Source organism: Dendropsophus ebraccatus, chromosome 11 (genome assembly GCF_027789765.1).
Source record: "Dendropsophus ebraccatus isolate aDenEbr1 chromosome 11, aDenEbr1.pat, whole genome shotgun sequence".
In the NCBI taxonomy this organism is placed as follows: Eukaryota; Metazoa; Chordata; class Amphibia; order Anura; family Hylidae; genus Dendropsophus; species Dendropsophus ebraccatus.
In genome coordinates, this window is record NC_091464.1 from 91,131,402 (window position 1) to 91,156,755 (window position 25,354).

General features: G+C 42.3%; 1 pseudogene; it reads right to left on the reverse strand.

Annotated features, from left to right (window-relative positions):
* Positions 1 to 242: 242 nt before the first annotated feature.
* Positions 243 to 19,584, reverse strand: LOC138767439 (kelch-like protein 41; annotated as a pseudogene).
* Positions 19,585 to 25,354: the final 5,770 nt, after the last annotated feature.

Consider the following 25,354-nt stretch of genomic DNA (forward strand, 5'->3'; position numbering starts at 1 on the left):
GAAACATGGGGGGGGGGAATGTATCTTTTGTGTTTGTTACAAGTGTGACAAGCGTATTTTTATGTTTTTAGGTCAACTTCTTGGGGACACATTTTGCATTGCAATTTAAGCTAGGGCCACACTGCGTTTTTGCATCTTTTTACCGTGTCCATTTCATTTTAATGCACGGAAAAACTTGGTCAACCGTGTCCTTGTGTACTTTTTTTTTTTTTTTTTTATCTTGTAATACTTTAATCATTGGTATCGTTATAGATCATATTCTACTGTTACAGCTTTGTCAGCTTAAAAAGATTAAGGCGAGAGTCAAGGCAGGTGGCCCCTGAGGCATATCGGATCTCCTTCAGCATTCCACTCCGTTTCTTGGTGTCATCTTCAAACTTCCATATATCTGTGACCTCTGAAGGTGCAAATTCCTTTGATTCCAGCTGAATCATTGCAAATCCTCCAATGGTGTACAAAGACCCCTATGAAGTGACCAAGTTGATGGAGCTTCTTTCTTGTGGGAATTCTGTTATTGTTTCCCATTTGTTTGTAGCAATATCATAGGCTTCCACTGATGCTGTCAGTCCTTCCTCTGTGACACCTCCGGCGACAAAGATCTTGCCATTATGGACAGCAACACCAAACATTGAGCGAGCTATTCTCATTGGAGGAAGGTCTTTCCAGTCCCCTTTCTTGGGATTGAAAACGAACAATCTGCCAGTGCATTTCTTGTCATCAGTTTTGCCTCCGATACAATAGATGAGTCCATTATGTGACACTACAGAATGTCCATAAAGCTTTATGGGAAGTTTCTTTGCCTCTTTCCAAGTCACTGATTTAACATCATAAGAAAACACTGTATCAAGTGACTCTTCAGACTGCAGGTCTTTGCCAGCGATGGCATAGATACAGTTGTCGGCCTCACCCAGGCCAAAAAGACACCTTGCTGATGGTAGTGGTGGCAGTCCGATCCATTCCCCACCAATGCTGTCCAGCTGGAAGAAGTAAGACTGTAAAGGATTATCCTTATTTTCCTCGTCCACATACAGCCCACCGACCACATACACTTGTTTAGATTTGGTGGCTAAACTGGAATGATTTATTGGGATCTGCTCAGACAGAGCTACCAAGTAGCATTCATTTTCTACGGCGTCATAAGCCACTGTGGCCGTGTCGCTGACCATTACGATAAGATCTTTGACGAACATGCCATGCCTAGGAATGTCATTCAGATATCCAGGGAGTAAGTCTTTGTCCCCAACATCACCATCCACTGCCTTATCTTTGGGCGGCTCCGGCATTTTGCCACCAAAGGCGTCTTTAATAACTTTAATTTTCTTCTGGATTTCGGGATCTCCTTTGAACAGCTCGGACTTCACATGATCCTTGAAATATTTTTCGGTCATAAGACGGAATCGAATGCAGTCGAAGACGTCCCCAAGGCTCTTCACTTTGTTCTCCTTATCTATCTTTGCCCATTTCATCACGGACTCAAAGACGGTTTCTTCTTTTTTAACGTTTAAAGCGTCACTTGAGATGACGGCTATCGGTTCATGTGGGGCGAGCTGCAGGAAGTCCTCTTCGCTACATATCTGACCGAACCGATCACATACATAGTCCCGGGCAGTGACCGCAAGACGTGGACAGTCCAGAAGAAGGCCTAACCTGAAGATGTCCTTGTGTACTTTAAATTAAAAAAAAAATGGATGACTTTTCATAATTTATTTTTTTTAAACAATGCAAATCGTTGGACAACTAATGCTGCAGGATAGCATACAACTACATCCACAGAATCATATTGGGAAAGTTCCCACAAACTTCCTTAACCGTGGGGAGGCAGGAGCATGTTGCAGGTGGCGCAGGCACACACAATGTCCAATAGCTGCCCAATGTCGCCGCGACACCAGTAGCATCGGACAGCTATAGGTTATTGCCCTCAATATGCCCCCAACCCCTCTTATCTGTTGAAGTTATTGGCACAGACGGGCAAAAGGAAGAAGTGGAGAGCAGGAGAGACTTTTTCTGCTTTCCAGATAACCTCTTTAGGTGCAACTTTTTGTGGATGTGCACAAATATATCACAGTGTGTGTGGGTAAGGCTGGTGGTACATACACAGCAAATGGTAAATTCCACCCTTAGTGTACATATTCTGGTAAAAAATGCTAAATGCATATGTATGAGCTAAACCATACATTAATATCCTCCTCACTTTCTGTCTTGTGGTTGTAAAAACATGCAGCTATATTCTAGTAAAATAAATGGCAATTTGTTGTACGGCAATATTACTTTTCTTTGGACTGGTTCCAGATTGTTCCTCCTTCATTAGAAGCGTATTCAGATTTGTATTCTTTGGTGTTGCTTTGTGCAGTTTTTTTCAAAAAGGACCTTTAAACTTTTAAGCAGTTCATTTAGCCAGCCTGAGTCTTCATCTGGAAGGTTCCTGGGATTTCTATCAGAAGATAATCATACATTTGAGAGATAATTGTATGTCAGAAAGAAAGAGAAGGGATGTTCTTTGAGCCTCGGTAAGGATATTGGTCTAATTGGTGTTCTTCAGATGAAAAAGGGTTTCTCAGGTCCCACTCATAACGTCTGGCTCTGAGTTAAAGAAAGTGCAGTTCACTAAAAAAGAAAAAAAAATTGACAATGTGTCCATATTCTGAGATCCTGGTGCTATGGATTGCATAGAGGTGGAGCTCGGCTATGTTCGGAAGTCACATAGTGGATGGAGCAATGGCCAAATTTTGTTCTGCAAATTCATTTACTCCATTCTTGTGATTGGTGGGGGTCCTAGTGGCTGGACCACCATCAAATACCTAGTTATCCCCTATGCTCTATACTTTGGATATCCCCTTTAACCCCATGGAGATGCCTTGGCCTGACCTAAAGAGGTCGCTCTACACACGCCATCACAAAATATTGAATATAACATTTGCAGGAAGGAATTGTTCAAAATTCACCCTTAACATTGCACAAATTGCTTTTTATATCTAAAGGTTTACTTGGGTTTTCTCCCTACACTGTAGAAGTTTACTAGTGGCCTAGATTTAAAAAAGAAACAAAACTTTCTTTTTACAGTGCAAATTTAGACAGACACAATAGTCTTGTGGCAGATTTACAGCAGCGTTTATTTGGCGTGACTCACACTAGAATTAATTTGTTGAACCTGGTGAAAAGTATTTAAAAAAAATATTCTGGTGTTGTTTTTTTTTTAAGTTAATTGTTTTTTAAAGTGCCCGTGATTTCAGAGTGCAATACAAGTGATAGGGGTTAACAAACAGAACATTACTAGATCAAAACACATTACATGATGGCAGACTAGTACATTAGGTAAGGGGAGGGGAACAGAAGGTAAAGTGCAACTGGTCAAAGTGTGGCGCAGAATTGTTGTATGTTGTAGCCTAGTTTGAAGAGATGGGTTTTCAGGTTACTTTTGAAAGTCTTCATGGTGGATGAGAGCCGGATGTGTCGTGGTAGAAAGTTCCAGAGTATGGAGGAGGTTTGGGAAAAATCTTTGAGTTGTGTGAGGGTATGTGTATACTGAGGAATAGGTGAGGAATTTAAAGCGACTTTGTACCCACAATCTGTCCCCCCCAAACCACTTGTACCCTCGGATAGCTGCTTTTAATCCAAGATCTGTCCTGGGGTCCGTTGGGCAGGGGATGCCGTTATTGTCATAAAAACAACTTTTAATCCTGCAGCGCTGTGTCTAATGTCTGGGGCTTACATTTGTATATGCATTAGGCTGGCACCACCTCTCTGTCCTTCCTCCCCACCCTCATCATTAGGAATGATCCAGGAACATTTACTGCTGTTTGAGCTTGGTGTATTAACGATCCAGCCCATGTTCATTATACACACAGGTGGGGAATAGGAAGCAATCTGCTTGTAGCATTCCTAATGATGAGTAGAGTGCAGAGGAAGGACGGAGAGGTGGTGCCAGCCTAATGCATATACAAATGTAAGCCCCGGCCGTTAGACACAGCGATGCAGGATTAAAAGTTGTTTTTATGACAATAACTGCATCCCCTGCCAAACGGACCCCAGGACAGATCTTGGATTAAAAGCAGCTATCCGAAGGTACAAGTGGTTTGGGGGGTCAGATTGTGGGTACAGAGTTGCTTTAAAGTGGAATCTGCATTTAATTTCTGCTTGAAATTACTTCCATAAGATATGAACAAAGCAATGTTCCATTGTGTTCAATGGGATTGTTCACACAGCGGAATTTTCGAGAAAAATTCTGCTGCGGATTCGCTTTCAAACCAAAAAAAAGACATGTAAATTCTTTGGGCTGATTCCGCTAGAGGAATCCTATAGAAGTCAATGGGGCTTGGATTGTGCTTTTTTATTTTAAATAGTTTTTATTACAAAATATCATATATTTCCAAATACATAAAAATACACAGCATCAACCGAAATGTCACCACGCCTAGGATATGACATACATATACAGAAAGCAGGCTCCAGCCTAATAGGCCGCAACCTCCTCCTATCCTATACATCAAATCTCTATGCTAAAAGCACATTCATATACCCTATGTCTACTATCCAGCATACTCGAGCATGGATGGTGCCCAAGAGGAATTTTCTCTATACGGTATATTATATGGTTTCAACCTAGGCATAATGAATAGAGATGAGCGAACCAGGTTCGGGTACAAGTCCATCTGAACCCGAACGTTCGGTATTTGATTAGCGGGGGCTGCTGAACTTGGATAAAGCTTTAAGGTTGTCTGGAAAACATGGATACAGCCAATGACTATATCCATGTTTTCCACATAGCCTTAGGGCTTTATCCAACTTCAGCAGCCCCAGCTAATCAAATGCCGATCGTTTGGGTTCGGATGGACTCGAACCCAAACCCGGTTCGCTCATCTCTAATAATGAACAATAATACTCCAAACCCTCCCTCCCCAGATTTTTTCGTATTGGCAGATTTTGCTTACCCTATTACGCCATTCAAGTAATGTTGGAGCACCCGGGGCGAACCAATGGCACAAAACCGACAATCACGCGTAAAATAAACATCTACTTAGCAAATTAACATTATCCTGAAGTCCTGTGGTGTCCCCCAAGATCGCCACTACCGAAGAGTAAGGGATCTCCATTCTGGTTTTCGCTTCTAGTTCTCTCCATGCTCCTTGCCAGAACGGCTGTATAGAGCCACAGGACCAAAACATGTACCATATCTTCTCCTGGCTGCATACACCTAGGACAGTCAGATGTTCTCCGCCTTCCCATCCTCTGAAGAATCTGCGGGGAGGAGTAGGTCATCTGAGTGATCCTATACTGGATCAGCCTGTGTGCCTCACTCAAAGAGACTAGGGAGATGTTCTTCCCAACAACTTCCCAGCTGTCCTCTGGAAGAAGGCTGATTTTACTAACCCATCTGTGATATATTTTACCTGGTCCCTTACTAAGGTTCTTACTGGTAACAATACTTCTATAGATCATGGAGAGGCCCTTTTTAACTTTACCCATTCCTAAAACTAATTGTAAAACTGTGCTGACCTTTAGTGAACAATTCTTTATTTAAAGTGTGCTCGTACACATGCTTTACCTGTATATAATAATATATGTGTCTACTATCCAACCCATATTTTCCACAAAGGTCCTGGAAATCAATAATAGTCCCCCCATCAAAAATCTGTCGTACTTTAGTGATCCCATACGTAATCCAAATTTGGTTATTAGTAATTTTTTGAAATTCCTTTAATTCCACATTCTCCCACAAGGGTGTGCAAGTGAGATTGCCCTTTACTTTACAAGTGAGACTTGCCAATTGAGGAAGTGAGCTCTGATGATCTTCCTGGACAATCCCTTTAAGTCACAGGAAACGACAGCATGCCCTCTTTTGGAAAGTTCATGTAAAAAGTGTAAACAAGTTAGAAATCTGCTGCCAAAATGACACAGAATAGTTTGTGCCACAAAAAACAACCAGAAATGAGCCAAAAATGTGGTGCAGACCCATAAGTAAATTTGGACCACTGTACTAGTGATTAGTGCAGAAATTTGTGTCATTTCAAAGATTCACTTACTTTTACTAAATGATTTCTGAATTATCAATGCATTTTCACTGGCTTTAGTGATCATCTCTTTGGCTATTACAATGGCTATTACAATGCATTACAGTCTATGGCTTATGAGTTAGGTAGATGAGACCCTAAGCACTTTTGCTCTAGGTACTGGGGGAGCAGCCTCACCAATAACTATCTAAGACGTGTCTTTAATATAAGAAGTTTTTGGAAACCGTATTCACCCTCAAGCCAGTGGTGGGTGGCTACAACACAGCAGCAGAGTGTGTGCTCACAGCTTTGTCTCATTTGTGCAGTAAGATCATAGATCATATTCACTTTCCTGACAACAGATGATTAAGTTATCAGTGAGTAACCTGTGCCCCTCTTTATTGATGTGGGCATCTTCAGCACTGATGCTAGACTGAACAGTATGTAAATAGGATCTGCCATGTATGTTCTGTTGGTAGGAGTCCAAGTGGTGGAGCCCTCACATAGAGTCAAGAGCAGCACTTATAATGGGGTAATTAATCCACTTACCTGGATGTGTTTGAAAACTGGTCTGTGCAGGAAACTCACAGAATGACATTGAGAACATAAGAACTACATATTGGGTCCAACCCATGGTTGCTGAACCATTCTTCATAAGAGCTAAAGTTGAGCGATTCTTTAGTATGTTTAAATCACACAGAGGGCATCACTACAGTAAAGCTTCTCCCCATCAGCATGAAACCAGGAGGTGACCAAACATGTCTAAAACAGCAGTCCAGTGAGCCCTACTGTGTGTGGAACTGCAAAGCATAGATGTGCGTAGGTGTGCTAGTGTGACTTCACTTTTCACAGCACTATTGGAAGTGGACCTCCACTGAAGGGTTGCCTTCTGCATTGAGTCACATTTTCTACTTGAATGAACGAGCTTTGGCATATCAAACAAGAAACCAAAGAACAAACACCCTTCAGCCATTGCTGGAAAAATACAAGCTTGTGGTGGCAGCATTATGGTCTGGGGGGATGTTCTTGGCGCATTCTGTGGGTCACTCAACCATGTGGAGGCACTCTCAGCCAATTTGGTTATTAAGGCAACCTTGAAGATCATGTACATCCATTCCTGCTGGTTGTCTTCTCTGGGGTGGAAGGGATCTTCCAGCAAGACAATGCAACATGTCACATAACTATAAATGTCAGACATTTTCAAGTACTTGCCCCCTAATTACCCAGACTTGAACCCAACTAGGCACTCATGGGACCACCTTGATAGTTGATAGTGATGTTGGCTCTTTGGATCCTCCAGCAGCTGTGGGATGCAGTCAGCATGGCTCCAGATACCTTTGACACCTACCAGAATATTATTGACCTGTCTAGCTGCTGTCCGTGTTGCTTGTCCAGAATATGATAAATTATAGCTGCTGGTCATAATAATGGGATTTGACTGTGTACTTTTTCCAGATGAAACAAGTTAATGGCTACCCTGCCTATTGGGCACGCTGTATATACTGTATCCAAGATATACCATCACTTTATCATTAATGGGGCCCAACATCTGGGACCCTTTCCCTTTCTGAGAATGAAAAGCCATTGGCACTCTGTTTAGCACAGTGGCGCTCCGAGCCACTCGACTACAACTCATTTCCCTTAAGTAGTGCCATGCTGCAGTTCTCGAGGTGCTGCTGTGTAGGGAAAAACAATGAGGGGGATGCCTCACTATTTCCACAATGTCCCTTCATGCTCAAGATCATTTTTAAAAATTATACTATTTTGCTTTAATATTTTCCTAGTTTTAATTAAAAACACAACTTTTAACAGTACAGTGAAATGCTTTTTTTTCCAGTGCACAATACATAAACACCAAAATCTAGGTCCAGATGCAGCAGAAATGCCTAACCACTATAAGCAAAGCCAGAAATGGGCTTCAACATCAAAGGGCAACAACAAAAGAGGCTTGTATTAAATAAAACAAACAAATATGTTTATTGGAACAAGGACCTGACACAAAACATGGCTTACAACTATGGGAACTGTTAGTGGTTGCGTTTTAAGTGGTCTGTATAAAGCATCGCCATATAGCTTACATGTCACGTATGTGTAATGCTTCAAAGTGGAAAGGATAAAATTTTGCACATGTCTCGGGCCAGGCTCAGGAATTGGCAGAAGAGTCGGTTATCTCCAGAATACAGCACTGTTCTCTCTCCTACGTTGATGAAATCAAAACAACAATGCAGGACTTGGAAATGTAATGATGTGTCTCTAAGAACAAAGATTACAATTGTCCAGACTATGGTATGCGACATCCAGACAATAATGAAGGACGCGTCTTTGAACTTTAGTGCTGGCAAAGACGTTTAAGATCCTTCGAAAATTGAATCAAATCTGCACAAGTGGATCCTTGACCAAATCAATCCCATCCTTCAACTTCAAGCAAAAATATCCATTGAATATCCAAAGACGACATCAGTCAAGGAGTTTGCATGTCTCACAGACCAGAGTGGTTCCTTAGGGAGAGCATTGACTCAAGATCTAGATTGTTTTCAATGAGTCATGTAGATACTTCACCTCTGACAGTCTACCCATCTTTGATGCATTCTCCCCTAACCACTGAAATGAACTTTGGATATTGTGGACATCATTGACTATGAAATCACATCACACTAACTACGAATGTCTAATGGATTCCAGTAGAAGGAAGCCTATATTGAGTTAATCTCTGCCAGCAAGCAACCCTACAATAGAAGCCATGGATCCATGTCTTGTGCACATGTTACGACAACTCACCTCTCTTTATGCCCCATTGATTTCACTTTATGGGACTTTGCCATTGGAATACATTGGGATACTGTTGAAAAGGTATTTCAAAACAGTTATTCATAGATTCCATTAGGCGATTAAATCATTCTATCGGAACATCGGCCCCTGTCCACTGGATCACCACACATTAGATGAAGGTTCTGATATGCCCATTTTACCTTGTCCCAGAGATCTCAATAGGATTAAGATCTGTATATAATAATCAGGCTCTCAGTCCATGCTCTGTAGGGTTCCAGCATTAAACCTTTGTGCCGTAGTGAGGGATGCTGCTATGTTAAACCATCGATGTAACGCCTGGAGTAGTGGATCCACTGGACCGGCACCAGCGATGGCACTAACCTCACCAGGGAGCGGAGTCTAAGGGGCCGCTGGTTTTCACCAGAGCCCGCCGCAAGGCGGGATGGACTTGCTGCGGCAGGCGACCCCCAGGTCGCTACCCCTGGCTTGGTTGCTGGTGACGGCAGGCGAGGCGTGGCAGGAGCAGTAGGCGTGTCCGCAGGTGACAGGCTGAACTCAGGAGCCACGGTGACACAGGGGAACAGGAACCAGGAACACAGACTAGGGACCAGGTAACGGAATAGGAGCCAGGAACAAGGACTTGGGACCAGGTGGCAGATAGGAAACAGGAACAACAGGGGCTGGGCCAACGCTATGGGAAGCATGTAGAGGCTCCAACACAAGGGACAGGGCATGCTGGGATTTATAGGGGAGTGATTGGGTGCAACTACCAATTAGGAGCGCACTGCCCCTTTAAATCTGAGACAGCCGGCGCGCGCGCGCCCTAGGAGGCGGGGACGCGCGCGCCGGCCGGCACAGCGAGAGACAGGAGCGGGGAGAGGTGAGGCGCCCCCCGGGGCCGAAGTAATAGCAGCGCCGGGTCCCTGACTATGGACACCGGCTGCTGCATGGGGCAGGAGGCGGTCGCGGCGGCGGCCCGGAACGCGGGACGCCGCTGCGGCCGTGACAATCGATACTGTAAATCGATCAGTGCAGATAGAATGTGAACAGAAGCAATGTGTCCACCCCTATATAATTATATACAATATGGCAGTAGATGGGATACAGCGTAGTCCACAGTACTTTATACACTTGACTAACATGTCATTCCGCGGTGGAACGATTGTTCTGTTCTGCAGAGTGGTAGTCCATTCCTAGGGTAAGTATTCTCTGTATTCCAGATACTTGATTGTAATAGTTGTTCCGCTTCTTCCGGCCGGCAGCCACTTGCTATGTAAGTCCAAACAATTGGTAAAGTGTGATGTCACAACACTACTATGGCTTCTGTGGAGGGACAAGCTACCTCAACATGTTTCAGAAGTCCTCAGCTTCCCTTCTCAAGAGTGCATGTCTCATTACTGATGTTACTTATATTGACTATCCAGTTGTTTTGGTACTTACAAAAACGCTAAAAGTTCTTTTTTAGCGTACTGTGAACTACCAAAGATTAAGACCTGGGAAAGCAAAGACCATTCAGTGTTATGTTCCCATGATTATATGACCCTTGTGGCATGGTACATTGTCCTGCCAAAAGTTTCAATCTGCATAAGTGTACTAGGGTATGTTCACCCTAGTGAAGAAAGTAGGGTTAAGACTGGTGAAGACCGTGTGGCTAATCCTTGTGTGGAGTTCTGATGCTTCACCACAGCCCTTCCTGGACCTCTGATATAGTCAGAGAGAGGGGAGCTCAGGAGACTGGAGTTCATTGAGATCTTCCATATACCAATCACGTCCTTCTTCTGAATTAGGAGCCAGGTTGAAGTAATGAATTTCACATGGTCACTGCTCATGAGGATTCGGGAGCAGTGGGAAGTTTTCATTTTTGGACAAAGCAATGCATTTCTTAATCTGTTTCCTGTTTCTAATACAGTACCAAGATATTCTGCGGCAGACTACATAGATTGCATTCCCTCACATCAGTCCTGGTCCCCAGCGGGGGGTCACAGCTCAATTTCATCTCATATAAACAATACGGCCAATTTCATTTATGTTTTGGGATGTAAGAGGAAGCCGGAAGAATGATACAATCAAGGGGTGAACCTATAGTCCATACAAATGTCGCCCTGAACCCATGAATTATACGAGAAAACAAGACTCTGTCATTGTCAGTACTCAATATCCCCCAATACACGGTCGCCATAATGCAAGGACCAACTCAGCAGTAGATTGTATCCCAGATGGGGACCAATACTTAGAAAACCCAAAGAGCAGTCTCTATATCTTTCCATCACACGTCCTAATCACCGCAGTCTCTAACGAAAACCGTCCAAGCCATTGCTCTCTGCCAAAAATAAAATCACAGAATTGTTGTCCTATGCAGATTTCCGTCTCTCACAAATCTTTTTAGATCTTGCTCTCGTGAACCCTGCAGGGCAGAAGAAAGTGGCCTCCATTTGTTATCTTGACTATTGTAAATTTATCTTGTGCAGAGAGGATCCTGGGTCGTTTTTCTCTGCTTCTGAAGTGTGTGCAAAAACCGGGACAGACTTGGATTAAGGAGGGCCATTACACCGGCCAAGTACACCCTTATTAATCTGTGCCTTAACGTAATAAAACATGATATATTATTGATGCATAAGTGTAATTTAGTAACCACAATGCACATTGCTTATTGATGATCACATGCTTCAGGCAGCCTCCTGAGTGGAACATAAGGTCACCCAAAGCTTTATGGTTTATGCATAGAACAAGTAAAGGCTTACATGTATACAGTCCAAAAAGGATAGAGTATGTAACATTGTGGTTAGATGTAGTAGTTGTAGTAGTAGTCGTTGTAGTAGATGTAACAGTAGTTGTCCATGGACACTGCGATGTCTTGCCTATTTCTTTTATTTCAGGAGGGAATCTTTCTAAAAGTGTCACTGTCGTTTACATTTTTTTTTTCAGAAATAGTACAGGTGATTTTAAGAATCTTTGTAATTGAGTTTACTAGCTGAAAAATGCATTTTTATCATGAAAAAGCAGTTTGACGCTCTCCCCCTGTCTTCATGGTTCTCTTATGGGGAGGGGAAGGGTTGAGGGAGATGAGGCATCAAAATAGGACAACAAAGAGTTAATTTACAGCTACATCACCGGGCTATCTCCTCTGATTTCACACAGGTCCCGCTGTTTAATCCTTTGCTCTCTGCTGGTGACTAATCTCCACCCTCCCCTCTCCATAGGTTACACAGGGTTCGACTGATGTAAAAGAGTCGAGATTTCCTGGGGGGGGGGAGGGGACTTTCTGCAAAAAAAAAAATGACAGTAACATTTTAAGTTTGTTAAAGAGTAACATGAAAAATGACTTGTCATCATGTCATGCTGAGACCCGCTGTGATCAGGAGATATAGCAGGGGATAAAGTAGTAGGCCATAGAGTGGATTGCGCTAATTCCAACAATGCAGCCTCATAGACTTGATCTGTTACAGAGGTAGTGGGGAGTGGATCGCGCTCCTACCACACTCTCTACCTTGCTATATCTCCTGATCATAGTGGGTTGCAATAGTAAAACCAGCTGTTATCAGTAACTTTTGACCCCCTGATGACATGTCAAGAGATATTTTTCATGACAGTGACTTTTTAAATTACTAAACTTACAGAACATCATATCTTAATTACCCTGAGAGTGCAAGGACAATGTTAAAATGTAAATTGAAAAATTATGTTTGGAGATGTGTGTATACTTGGAGAGGTTTATAGCACTATTTATTTGATTGATTTCTTTATGGCTCCTTTTATTTTCATGACGTGGTTTCTGACCTGTCAGCACATGAAGCTGTAGGTTTAGAGCTCAGTGGGTGTTCTTTGTGAAGCAGGCTCTCTGCGCCCTTCTTTTTTCAATGCTCTAGTCTGTGGTCTACGTCTCTATACCCCCTTCCTTTCACACATTGACATTTCTGCTTGTAGAGCTGTAGGTTAAGAGTTCAGTGGGTGTTCTCTGTGAAGCATTCTCTCTGCCCCCTTTCTCTGTGCTGTAGCCTGTCCTCTGTCCCTCCACCCCTACACACTGACATGAATGCTTGGAGAGCTGCAGGTTCAGAGCTTAGTGGTTGTTCTCTTTGAAGTACATGCTTTGCTCCCTTCTCTCAACGGTCTAGCCTGATTCATTGTCTTCTCAGTAGGTGTCCAATATGAAGTATGCTTTCTGCACCTTGTCTCAGTGCCATAGCCTGCCCTCTGCTCTCACACACTAGCTTGTCTGCTTGTGGAGCTGCAGGCTCAGAGCTCAGTGGGTGTTACTTTTTGAAGCATGCTCTCTGGCTTCATTTTCAGTGCTCTAGCCTATCCTTTATGCTTCTGACAGGTTTTAAGCTAAGGGGTGTTCCCTGTAAAACATGGTCTCTTTTTTAAAATCAATGTAATTTTTATTAAGCTTTTTTCATATATAAAAGACAACAGCAGGGAAGGACGGAACATGGGTCCAGTCCCCGCAAAACAAAAACAAAACAAACAGTACAAAAACTGTATTGGCAATGTCCATCATGGTTCACGGTATATCCATCTGTATAGAACAAATGTGACATAAAGGGGTTATCCAGCGCTACAAAAACATGGCCACTTTCCCCCTACTGTTGTCTCCAGATTGGGTGGGGTTTTAAAGCTCAGTTCCATTGAAGTAAATGGAGCTTAATTGCAAACTGCACCTGAACTGGAGACAACAGTAGTGGGAAAAGTGGCCATTTTTTTGTAGCACTGGATAACACCTTTAATAAAATCTGTCGATCATAAACGAGTCTCTAAATCATTTGTGGCGATTAAAAAGGTGTGAATAATATAAAAAAACTTCCACGTCAGTATATTGTACACGAAATATAATCAGGAAACCTCAGAGGGAGTGGTCCTGCCCCTTGTAAGCGACAGTGGTGCCAGGCCCGGAGTGTCCAGCCAACGGGCCCATATTTTTTAAAACTTTTTCATAGCCTCCCTTTTCTCATAAGCATATTTATTGTTGGCAAGTGAAACATGGTCTCTTGCTTCTTCTATACTCTAGCCTTTTCTCAACACCTTTAGCTCAGTGGGTATTCCCTCTGAAGCTGCTGTCTGCCCCTTTCCACAGTGCCGTAGCCTGTCTTCAGTGCTCACTCACTTTCACTTACATGTGCGCTTGTAGAGCTGAAAGCTCTGAGCTCAGTGGGTGTTCCCTGTGAAGGTGCCTGTCTTCAGTGCCTATTCCCTTTCACTTATATGTGTGCTTGTAGGGGTCCAAGCTCTGAGCTCAGTGGGTGTTCCCTCTAAAAGCCTGTAGTGCCTATTCCCTTTCACTTACATATGTGCTTGTAGGACGTCAGGCTCTGAGCTTAGTGGGTGTTCCCTGTGAAGCCTGTCTTCTGTGCTTCCTCCCTCTCACATGTGTGCTTGTAGGGCTGCAAACTCTGATTTTAGTGGGTTTTCCCTGTAAAGTCTGTCTTCAGCATCTATTTCCTCTCACTTACGTGTGTGCCTATAGGGCTGCAAGCTCTGAGCTCAGTGGGTGTTTCCTGTGAAGTTGCCTGTCTTCAGTGCCTATTGCCTTTCACTTTAGTGTGTGCTTGTAGGGCTCCAAGCTGTGAGCTCAGTGAAGGGCTGCAAGCTCTGATTTCAGTGGGTGTTCCCTGTAAAGCCTGTCTTCATTGCCTATTTCCTCTCACTCACTTACATGTGTGCTTGTAGGGCTGTATGCTCTGAGCTTAGTAGGTGTTCCCTATGAAGCCTGTCTTCTGTCCCTTCTCCCTCTCACTCACTGACATGACCTTGCATGCTTGTAAAGAGGTGTTAATGGAACCAGATAGGGGTTGTTCTGGTGACACCAGTCTGAAGACGGACACTTTGCTGTTCTGTTGCTGTATTTTATGACTTTGCATTCTTTGGTTTCTGTGATAAAATGCTACTTATATAATCTGTTGTCTGTGAATAAGACCGACCTGCTCTGCCCACAGATACCTTTACAGTAGGAAGTTTGTGTAAAGCGGGGAATAATACAGTGCAGGATCACACCACAGGTTTATAGACACTGGATTTGGTGAAATGGTGGCAGAATCAGACATAGGGGGACATTAAGTCTAAAATATATGATTTTTCTAGAGTATTTGTCAGGTTTTTACCCAACCAAATAGGACTAACCTAACAATTGTTTTATAAATTTGTGAATACAATATTCTCAAAATATTCGCAAAAGATTGCGCAAACATATTCACCTGTTACTGACCAGACGTTGGCCAGCACCAGTCTGTGCCATTTTTTAAAAAGTCAAAAATAATGAAATTGCCGCTAATGTCGGATTATGCTAATTTTTTTGGGTGAATACTCAACACAGGCAGATTAAAAAAATAGAGCTTTGATCAAAAATTGGTGAAAAATTTAATTATTCACCTAAAAAGAGGCTCAAAACCCTTGATATATGTCCTCCGTAGGCTTTCATTTTATTATTTGTATAAAGGTGCGTTACAGAATCTCTGATACATGAGAATACTGGGGCAGATTGACGCTTGGGGTGGACAAGTTGTGGGTGGATTATAGCTGAACCATTGCTTCTTCTGAGGTTTTTATTATTCTCCAGTGGGAAAACTGTGTCTATTACTGACTGTACAATGCAATTACGCCTTCATCGGAGCCATGCTATTAATGTTACATTAACAAGAAATAAAAGTGGATGGCAGATACAATCTACAGGCTAATGAAGGCCAATCTGCTGTGTACGTATGCCAAAAACCTGACACCAACCCCACACAGGGAAGAACGATAAAACATGTTATAACGCAGCCTCATATGTGATCTAGTGCTAGGCCGAAGCAATCATAATAATGGGCATTATAATACAATTATATTTATCTCCTATCTATCTCCTATCTATCCATTATCTATCTATCTATCTATCTATCTATCTATGTAACAGAAAATCTAAGCAGCACTGCTCAAAAATATTTGGGTGCCAGCGGTCCTGGATCCTGACCACAGATCGTTCCCAAATAGCAATAGATAATCCACGGCACTCACGGGGTTAAACGGTGAAAAAGTAAGTGATTTATTGCAGCATTCCAAAACAAGACACGACGTTTCGGTAACCTCACGTTACCATCATTCATGGGGCATTCAGTGCCCCATATAGAGAAAACAGAAACCAAATTTTTTAAATTTTTGCAAATTTTAAAGAAAAAAACTGAAATCCCACATGGACATAAGTATTCAGTCCCTTTGCTATGACACGGGACATTTAGCTCCTTCCATTTCTCTTTACTATCTCTAAGATGTTTCCGCACTTAAAATTGTTTGAAATCACCGGTGATAAATTCACCTGAATGGACGGGATCTGGAGAGACTCTGCCTCTGTCTATATAATGTCTCACAGCTGATAATGCATCAGAGCCAACACTACAACATGAGGAGGGGAGGAAAGAGCTGCCTGTAGAGCTCAGAGACAGGACTGTGTGGAGGAGGAAAGAGCTGCCTGTAGAGCTCAGAGACAGGACTGTGTGGAGGAGGAAAGAGCTGCCTGTAGAGCTCAGAGACAGGACTGTGTGGAAGAGGAAAGAGCTGCCTGTAGAGCTCAGAGACAGGACTGTGTGGAGGAGGAAAGAGCTGCCTGTAGAGCTCAGAGACAGGACTGTGTGGAGGAGGAAAGAGCTGCCTGTAGAGCTCAGAGACAGGACTGTGTGGACGAGGAAAGAGCTGCCTGTAGAGCTCAGAGACAGGACTGTGTGGAGGAGGAAAGAGCTGCCTGTAGAGCTCAGAGACAGGACTGTGTGGAGGGGGGAAAGAGCTGCCTGTAGAGCTCAGAGACAGGACTGTGTGGAGGGGGAAAGAGCTGCCTGTAGAGCTCAGAGACAGGACTGTGTGGAGGAGGAAAGAGCTGCCTGTAGAGCTCAGAGACAGGACTGTGTGGAGGAGCAGATCTGGCAAAGGTGACAAACACATCTCTGCTGCACTGAAAGTTCCCAAGAGCTTAGCGGCCTCTATAATTCTTACATGAAAGAAGATGGAACAACCTCAACCTACAGCTTCTTAGAACTGCTGCCCCACTAAACTAAGCAATCAGAGGAGAAGGATCTTTGTAAGAGAGGTGAGCTGGGCTTTCTGGTGGAGTAGCCCGAAAGAATCCGCTCCTCAGTAACAGACACAGGCTTCAGGAGTTTATATAGGAGCAACTAAAGGAGTCTTAGACTGCGAGGAACAAGATTTTCTGCTCTAAGGAAACCAAGATGGAACTTCGAAGCCTCAATTCTCAACATCGTCTCTGGTGGAGACCAGGCACTGCCTATGACCTGCCCCATACCATCCCCACAGTGAAGCATGTTGGGGGGAAAAGGGCCGGGAAACAGGTCAGGGTGGAGAAAAGGTTGAATGGAGTAAAGTACAAAGATAACCTGATCCAGGGCACTGAGATAAACTTAGACTGAGATAAGGATCCATCTTCCAACTAGGTCATTTTCCTAAGCACAAAGTCAGGAGAATACAGGAACGGCACAACTGTGAATGTCCTGGATGGCCCAGCCAGAACCCTGATCCCAGTGGGACATCTCTGGAAAGACCTGACAATGACGTCCACCGCCGGCCCCCATCCAACCTGAGGGAGCAAAAAGGATCTGCAAAGAAGAATGACCAAACTTCTCCAAATCCAGGTGTAAGCCTTGTGGTCTCATAACCAAGAAGACTGGAGGCCGATTCTCTGCAAAAGGGGCTTCACCTCATACTGAGGAACCGTTTTGAATTCTTACAGCGATGTCAAAATTCTATATTTTTCTTTTCAGTAAAGTAGCAAAGATTTCTACCATCCTGTTCTCGCTTATGATTATACAGTATCGAGGGCAGAATGATGGTGAACATCAAGCAACGTAACAAGACGTGAGAAAACGATTGGGTCTGAAGACAAATGTACTTTTACCCTTTCTTTAGATACCCATGCTTCTTTGTATTTCATATCTGTAATGCTTGGTTCATGCTAGCTTCTTTTTTTTTTTTTACCCTTTTTTCCAAAATGCGGATGAAAAAACGAATGCATTTGTGTGCATCTGTTTTCATCCGTTTTTCCATTGACTTTCATTTAAAAAAAAGAAGATTAAAACACATTTGTTTTTTTAGCGTGCACAAAAATGTGATCGACCACGTAAATAAAAAAGCGTAAATAAAAAGGATGAAAAAAAACGTAGTGTTAACCCAGCCTTAATCTACTGTTTATGGCTATCTATCTCTAATCTTTAAATTATGAAATTCCTTTATTTTGCCGTCCGAGGATCCAGTTTTTTGTTTTTTTTTTTAAATCCGGGATTTGTTTTCTTGTTCTTGGCACAGACCAGAAACAGCACAAATACCTGTTATAATAATTTCATCTTTATGGCCGTCTAATAAGCCAGAACACCAGATAATCCTTTGCCCGTGTAGTCCCATTGACGTCAGGATGAAAGATTTTTACTGTAATATATATATATGTAATATATATAAAATATCTCTGCACTAAATGAACAAAGACTTGTGCTGTCGCCTAATGCTGGAAAATATGTTCCTTGCCAGTAAACTCTCGAGGCATACATTGCAGTAAATATATAGAACGCCCACGCACCCACAACCCCTTTACAGTTTACACTTAAGAGAGACGCTTTTACACACAACAAACAGATGTGCCGAATGAATCCGCCTACAGCCTTTTCACTGTCAGTAGGATATACGCGAGCTATGATATAGAGACTCGTCTGTGAGAAGAAAAAGGCTCTGTACGCCAGGTATAAATAAAAGAGCACAAACACTGATGATTGTGATATCATTGCACTCTGTCTGCATACATTTCACTAGTGTAGGAAAAAATTTAAAAGAAATTCAAAGCTGAAAAAAAAAGTAAAAACAAATAGTAAAATATTCAAAATGGTATGTAGAAGAGAAAATAATTAACTGCTCTACTTGTCGAGCTTGTGGTAACAAAGTAAGATCAGTGTTACATTTACATTAGGCATATAAGCTTCCTCTCGGGACTATACATACCAAGTCTTCTCCAGAAGGAAGAGTCACTCATCAGTAGACAGCTGTTTTAAGGTTTTTGTCATCAATAGAGTCTCTGTAGGAAGAAAGATGACTTTCACACAACTCATTGAAGAGACTTATTGAGGCAATGCTTGATGGGAAAAATGTATTCAAATTATCACTTATTAGACAAACTGGAGTTTCCTCTAAAAGGAAGTCACTCATATGTAGACACCTGCTTTGAGGTTCTCTCCTTTCACAAGTAGGCACCAGTAGCAAGAGAGATGACTTTCACGCAACTCATTGAAGAGACTTATTGAGGCAATGCTTCATGGGAAAAAAAGTATGCAAATTAGATCTCCTCCAGAAAGAAAAAAACTTGTCACTTACTAGACAAACCAGAGTTTTCTCCAAAAGGAAGAGTCACCCATCTGTAGTCAGATGTTTTGGGGTTCTTGTCTATCATCCGTATGGACTCTATAGCAAGAGAGATGCCTTTCATGCAACTCATTGAAGAGACTTATTAAGCCAATGCTTCTGGTAAAAAGGTATACAAATTAGTTCTCAAGAAAGAAGAAAACTTATCACTTACTAGACAAACCAGAGTTTCCACCAATAGGAAGAGTCACCCATCTGTATACAGCTGTTTTGGGGTTCTTGTCTCTCATCAATAGGGGCTTTGTAGCAAGAGAGATGACTTTCACGCAACTTGAAGAGACTTATTGAGGCAATGTTTCGTGGTAAAAAGGTATGCAAAATTCTCTTTCTGAAAGAATAAAAATTATCACTTACTAGACAAACCAGAATTTTCTCCAAAAGGAAGAGTCACCCATCTGTAGACAGCTGTTGTGAGGTTCTTGCCTCTCATCAGTAGGATCTCCATAGCTAGATGAGAGATGATTGTCAGTCAACTTAGGTAGGTACCGTTTCTCATTGAAGCGACTTATTGAGGCACTGCTTAGTGGGAAAAAAATATGTAAATTAGCTCTTCAGAAAGAAGAAAAAAATATCACATATTAGACAATCCAGAGTCTCCTCCAAAAGGAAGAATCACCCATCTGTAAACAGCTGTTGCAGAGTTCTTGTCTCTAAGCAGTAGGGAGCAGGGGGCACAGTAGTAAGAGAGATGGCTTTCATGCATCCTGGGGAGTTACTCAGTTGGTGTATAGAAACCAATTGGTGTATGGAGATATTTTTTCTGGCAGTGCTTGATGGGAATAAAGTATGTAAATGAGGATGAAAATGTGTGTTGTATGAGCCAAACTAGAGTCCGCTCTAAAAAGAAGGGTCACCCATCTGTAGACAGTTGTTTCAGGGGTTTGATAGTAGGCTCCTACTTAGTATGGCTAGAGATAAAGATGTCATGCAGTTCAGAAGGGGGCTCTGTTTCCTCACTCCAGGCCCACCTAATATATAGATTCCTATTTTCAGGAAATACTTCATGGAAATATCTCATACACATCAACCAAAAGTCTACTTTAAGAGGAAGTCTCCAATCTGTAGACAGCTGTTTTGCTGTTCTTTTCTTTCATCAAGGAGCAGGATACTAAGTGGCTTGAGAAAAGACTTTCCGGCAGCTCAGGAGTTTCTTACAGAAGAAACCCACTTGGTGTATAGAGAATTATTTTCAGACAATGCTTTATGGGAATACATTATGCAAATTTACACTAGTCTAAAAGGAAAGAAATACTAGCCAAATCGGAGTATTTTCTAAAAGTAAAAGTCACCCATCTGTTCTTGTCTCTCATCTGTAGGGGTCAGGGTACTCAGTAGCAAGAGAGATGGCTTTCATGCAAGCGTGTACTGTTTCTCATTGAAGAGACATATTGCTTCATGGGAAAACAGTATGCAAATTAGCTCTCCTCCAGAAGGAAGAGCACTCTTATACTAGCCAAACTGATGCCTAACTAAGAGATAGTATGCATACTGTATTCTAGAGTTGAGGGGAGAAAGCAAACTATTGAGGTTCGGCACTGTTCTCCGAACCCCAATGCTCAACATTTGACTTCTGGCGGCTGGAGAAGGGCTGCCAGGAAAACATAGATACAGCCAATGGCCTATGGCTGTATCCATGTTTTCCAGGACTCCCTAGGGCGGAATACAACTTCTCCAGCCACGAGAGTCAAATGCTGAGTGTTCCGGCTTGGAGAACAGTGCCGAACCCAAACAGTTCAGCATGTCCATTCAACAAATCTGTTTTGCCATAGAGCATTGCTTAAAAGGCCGATCTGGGTCTCCTCAATGAGAGAGGTACATTTCTGTTGATATGGATTAAGCAGTTGCTTCTGACTAAGCTGTGCCTTTTATATTCTCTTATTAATAGAAGTAACACGAGCGCCTGATGTCTCCTCCGCGTAGAGATAATCTAATCTGTAATGTACCATCATTATACTAGCATAGTAAAATGTTACACTACAAATAATATCTTTGCCGTCAGGAAATATCGCGGATGGCTGCGGCTAAACCTGACACAGTGGGGAAAATGTTAAGGTTTTTGTGAAATTATTATATGTTAAAGAATCTTGTACATAAAAAACGATGAACTTCTCAGAGCGCTAAAGATTTTAGTATATATTTTAAAGTGTAAAACTTTGATATAAGTCTTTTTGAGTGTGTTCCCTTGATCAGGTTTTTTTAATGCAGCTTTGGGCTGTTCACACAACGTATTTTTTTGTGACAAAAATGGCCGTTGTTTCAATTAAAACAATGGCCGTTCTTGTCAAAGAAAAGTGGGTTGCATTGAAGTCAACGCAAACAAAGGTCTTTGTTTACACAATGCATGAACTTTGGCCGTTGTTTGCTACAGCCGCGGAAATAATTGACACGTTGATTATTCCCGGGTGTTATGAATTGATTTTAATGCTATTTGTGGTGCAACCATGGCTGTTGGTTGACACTCACTATAACGTCTGTTGTTTTTGAGTGCCCAACCATGGCCATTACCCTGTGTGAACATAGCCTTAAACCAATCAGAAATGAAAGAAAAATATACAGAAAAAACTGAGACTTGTCAATTATTGACTTAAAAAAACTGCTTCAACCTCCTGAATGTAGGAACGCACTCTGTGGGCTTACCCCAAAAAAGTAGTTGGCTTTTTCCAAAAACAGCACTGCACCTGTCCTCAGATTGTGTGTGGTATTACAAGTTGCCTTCACTCACTTTTTTTAGAACTGAGCCGCAATACCAGACACAAACTGAGGACAGGAGAGGCGCTGCTTCTAGAAAAAAAATAGAATTGTTCTTTTAACAGGTACATCTATGGTCTCCAGTTTTAAGGCCCTATATAGGGGGGATAAAAGTTTGCTAAATCCAGTCGACTGTCTAATGCATGGGTCTCCAAACTGCAGCCCTCCAGCTGTTGCAATATTACATTTCCCATCATGCCTGGAGACCCAAATCCAAAGCTTTAGCTGCCCTGGCAAGATGGTAATTGTGGTTTTGCAACAGCTACAGGGAGAAGAAGCAATAATCTTAAGCATAAGCTTTTCATGGCACACAGTGAAATAGAAATCCACTAAGTAGCTTCTCCAATAGGCTGGAAGACATCTGCCACAAAACTAGCTGTTATGGTGTCTAAATAAATTGCACACACAGGAGAGGGGATCCTGCTTCACTATATATCTATAACACAGCCTTAGAACTAGGGTGGATGACATTACAGAGCAGTAATCAGCAGTGTTACTGTGACTCCACCACTGAGGCGATATAACACTTACTAGAAGCAGCTGCAGTCTATTTTATTGTCTCTGTGTGTGTCTCTCTCTGTGGTTCCTCCTCCCCTCCGTAGACTTTTATGGGAATCAGCCAGGATGGTGGTAATGGGGACTAGCTGCCATGTTGTCTCAATTCATTGCACACACTGAAGAGGGGATCCCGCTTCACTATACTGTATATAAAACTGCCTTAGAACCAGGGTGGATGACATTTTAGAGCAGTACTCAGCAGTGTTACTGTGACTCCACCACTTGGGGGGTATAACACTTACTAGAAGCAGCTGCAGTCTATTTTTTGTCTCTGTGTGTGTCTCTCTCTGTGGTCCCTCCTCTCCTCCATAGACTTGTATGGGCACGAGCCAGGAAGGTGGTAATGTGGACTAGCTGCTATGGTATCTCGATACATTGCAGACACAGAAGAGGGGATCCTGCTTTATTATATGCCTTAGAACCAGGGTGGATGACATTATAGAACAATACTCAGCAGTGTTACTGTAAATCCACCACTGGGGTGATATAACTGTTACTAGAAGCAACAGCAGTCTACTTTTTTTTCTTTGTTTGTCTCTCTCTGTGGTCCTTCCTACCCTCCATAGACTTGTTTGGGCACCAGCCGCAACATGATCTCTCAGCGAGTTCATAACAAGTCACGATCTCTGCCCTTGTGAAAACAGAGTTTGTCAGTGACTTGATCAATGCAGGAAAAGCATAGATGGGGCATTTTTCTCTAATAAGATATATTACACAATTTTCCATCAATGCTTGCATTATTAATTTATGGCATAAAAAGTAGAAAGGACTACTCTTTAAGCCTTGGAAGGCAGCCAGAGGTGATCGCTATGTGTTCCTGCATATAGAGGAGGAACGTGTTTTGTGTAGGATGTATTCTCACTAAGCAGCTTGCTAATGTTTACAAGAGAGATTTAACCTGAAAATGGTTTGAGGAGGAACGAAATTAACTCATGTTCATGAATACAAAGACGAAGATTTTATGGTCCCGCACACGCCCTGTTCCTCTGGCACTAATACTTGGGGTATTCATAAAGTATATAAAGAAGTAACATAAACATACTGATCGGGATTAGCTAAAGACGCTCTTAATTAACATCTAGATTTATGGCGTATTCCATTGGCAGGCCAGGCACTAATAACATGTTAATGCAGCCCTTTAAGGTGTGTATACACTTCGCATACAGTGTGTGTTCTGTTTGCATAGCATAATATTTATACAACAGCCGCACCAGGAAATCTTCATGCCAGTTATTGTTTAGCACCAACAAACCACCGACAAATCGGCTTTACCAGCCTCGTATCTCATGGTGCATTGAGTGCCACCATGAAAAAGAGTTAGTTACAATGGGGCAGATTTACTAATACTTAGACAGTGCAAACATAGTCTAGACTACAGGTGGTGCACAACTGCAATTCCCATCATGACTGGACAGTCAGGATAAGATTTCTGAATATTATACAACCTGTATATGTTTCGTCTTGCACTATAGGGTGAACCATAGCTGCTACAATACCTTAAAAACACTGTACACACAACAAACAATGCACCCCTATATCAGATTAGCATGTCCTCAGAAACAGCAGCAGTGTGGAATACATTAAAGAGCAGTACTGAGCAGTGTAAACTATTAATCCAGCGCTGGGGTGAAACTGCTTAGCCTCTTCATTTGTCTTCATTTTGCCTTCCCCTCCCTTCTCCATAGACTTCTTTGGGCAGCGGTAACCTGATACCTAACGTACCTGACCAGGGAAGGGGGGAGCATTATCAGTGGAAGAGGCATTTTTCTCTGATAAGATATATTACAAAGTTTCTTAAATTCACTGGTTCTATTCATTTATGCAAAGTTTGTTGAAAATGTTGTGGGCAGTAAGTCTCTGATCTCCTCCTAGCAATGGTAGCCAGAATGTTATCAAATATATATAGCCATACAGAGGATTTAGAATTCGGTTATAGATACTTCAGGGTTATAATAAGATATCAATTTGCAGAAAACATTGGATCTGTTTACAAAAAACTAAGTAGTGGGAAGTCACTATAAAACCTAAAAACTGAAAACATCATCCCTCTATAAGGTGTAACAACAACTGAGCCGGGTGTAACTGCCAGGGACTGTATGGGTGTTTGGGCTGGATTACACTACTGACCACAGTGGGGGTGCAGAGTGTGTCCCACGAGAGGGAGAGTGCTATTTGCAGCACCCCATTACATTTCGGTATTGGGGAGGATAGCTGCAATAGGTTGTCCACATATCTTTTGGCATTCAGACCCATTAGACTACAAGCTCCAGATAGTCAAGGCAATGAAATATTATATGCTTATTGTTTGTGAATTTATGTGACGTTAATTTATGGATGCTTGTGAAGTTGTGAAATGGGAAGTTGGGTGAACACAGGTGCGGATTTTAGAAGTCACAGACCAAGGGATCTAGTAAATGTGGCTCTGTTCCCACCTTGGGTAGTGATAGTGCTCCATCTACTGGTGAAATGAGGTAATGCAGCGTGCAAGGCTCAATGATAGTAAAAAAAATCTCCCCTTACAGCACTGCTACCAGGTCACAGCTCCTGGGGGTTACACACAGTGGCAGTAGAGCGTGAATGGCCTGGAAAACCTAATATGTCTTTATGACATTCGCCATGAGGAGAAACTTAATCTCTTTGGTACCCTGCACAGAAAATTTAGGGAGGGCCATAGTGTAAGACCAGATATCTACAGGAGATTCACACTGAGTATTTCAGCACCTATTTCTTGCCTATGAATAAAAAGTGTCAAAATATGATGAAAATAGGCTACCCTGCCATGTACTGCATAGTGTATATTCCCCTCTGCAGAATACATGGAAAACTTACATAGATAAATAGGTAGAAGCAGAGGATAGATAGATAGATAGATAGATAGATAGATAGATAGATAGATAGGAGATAGATAG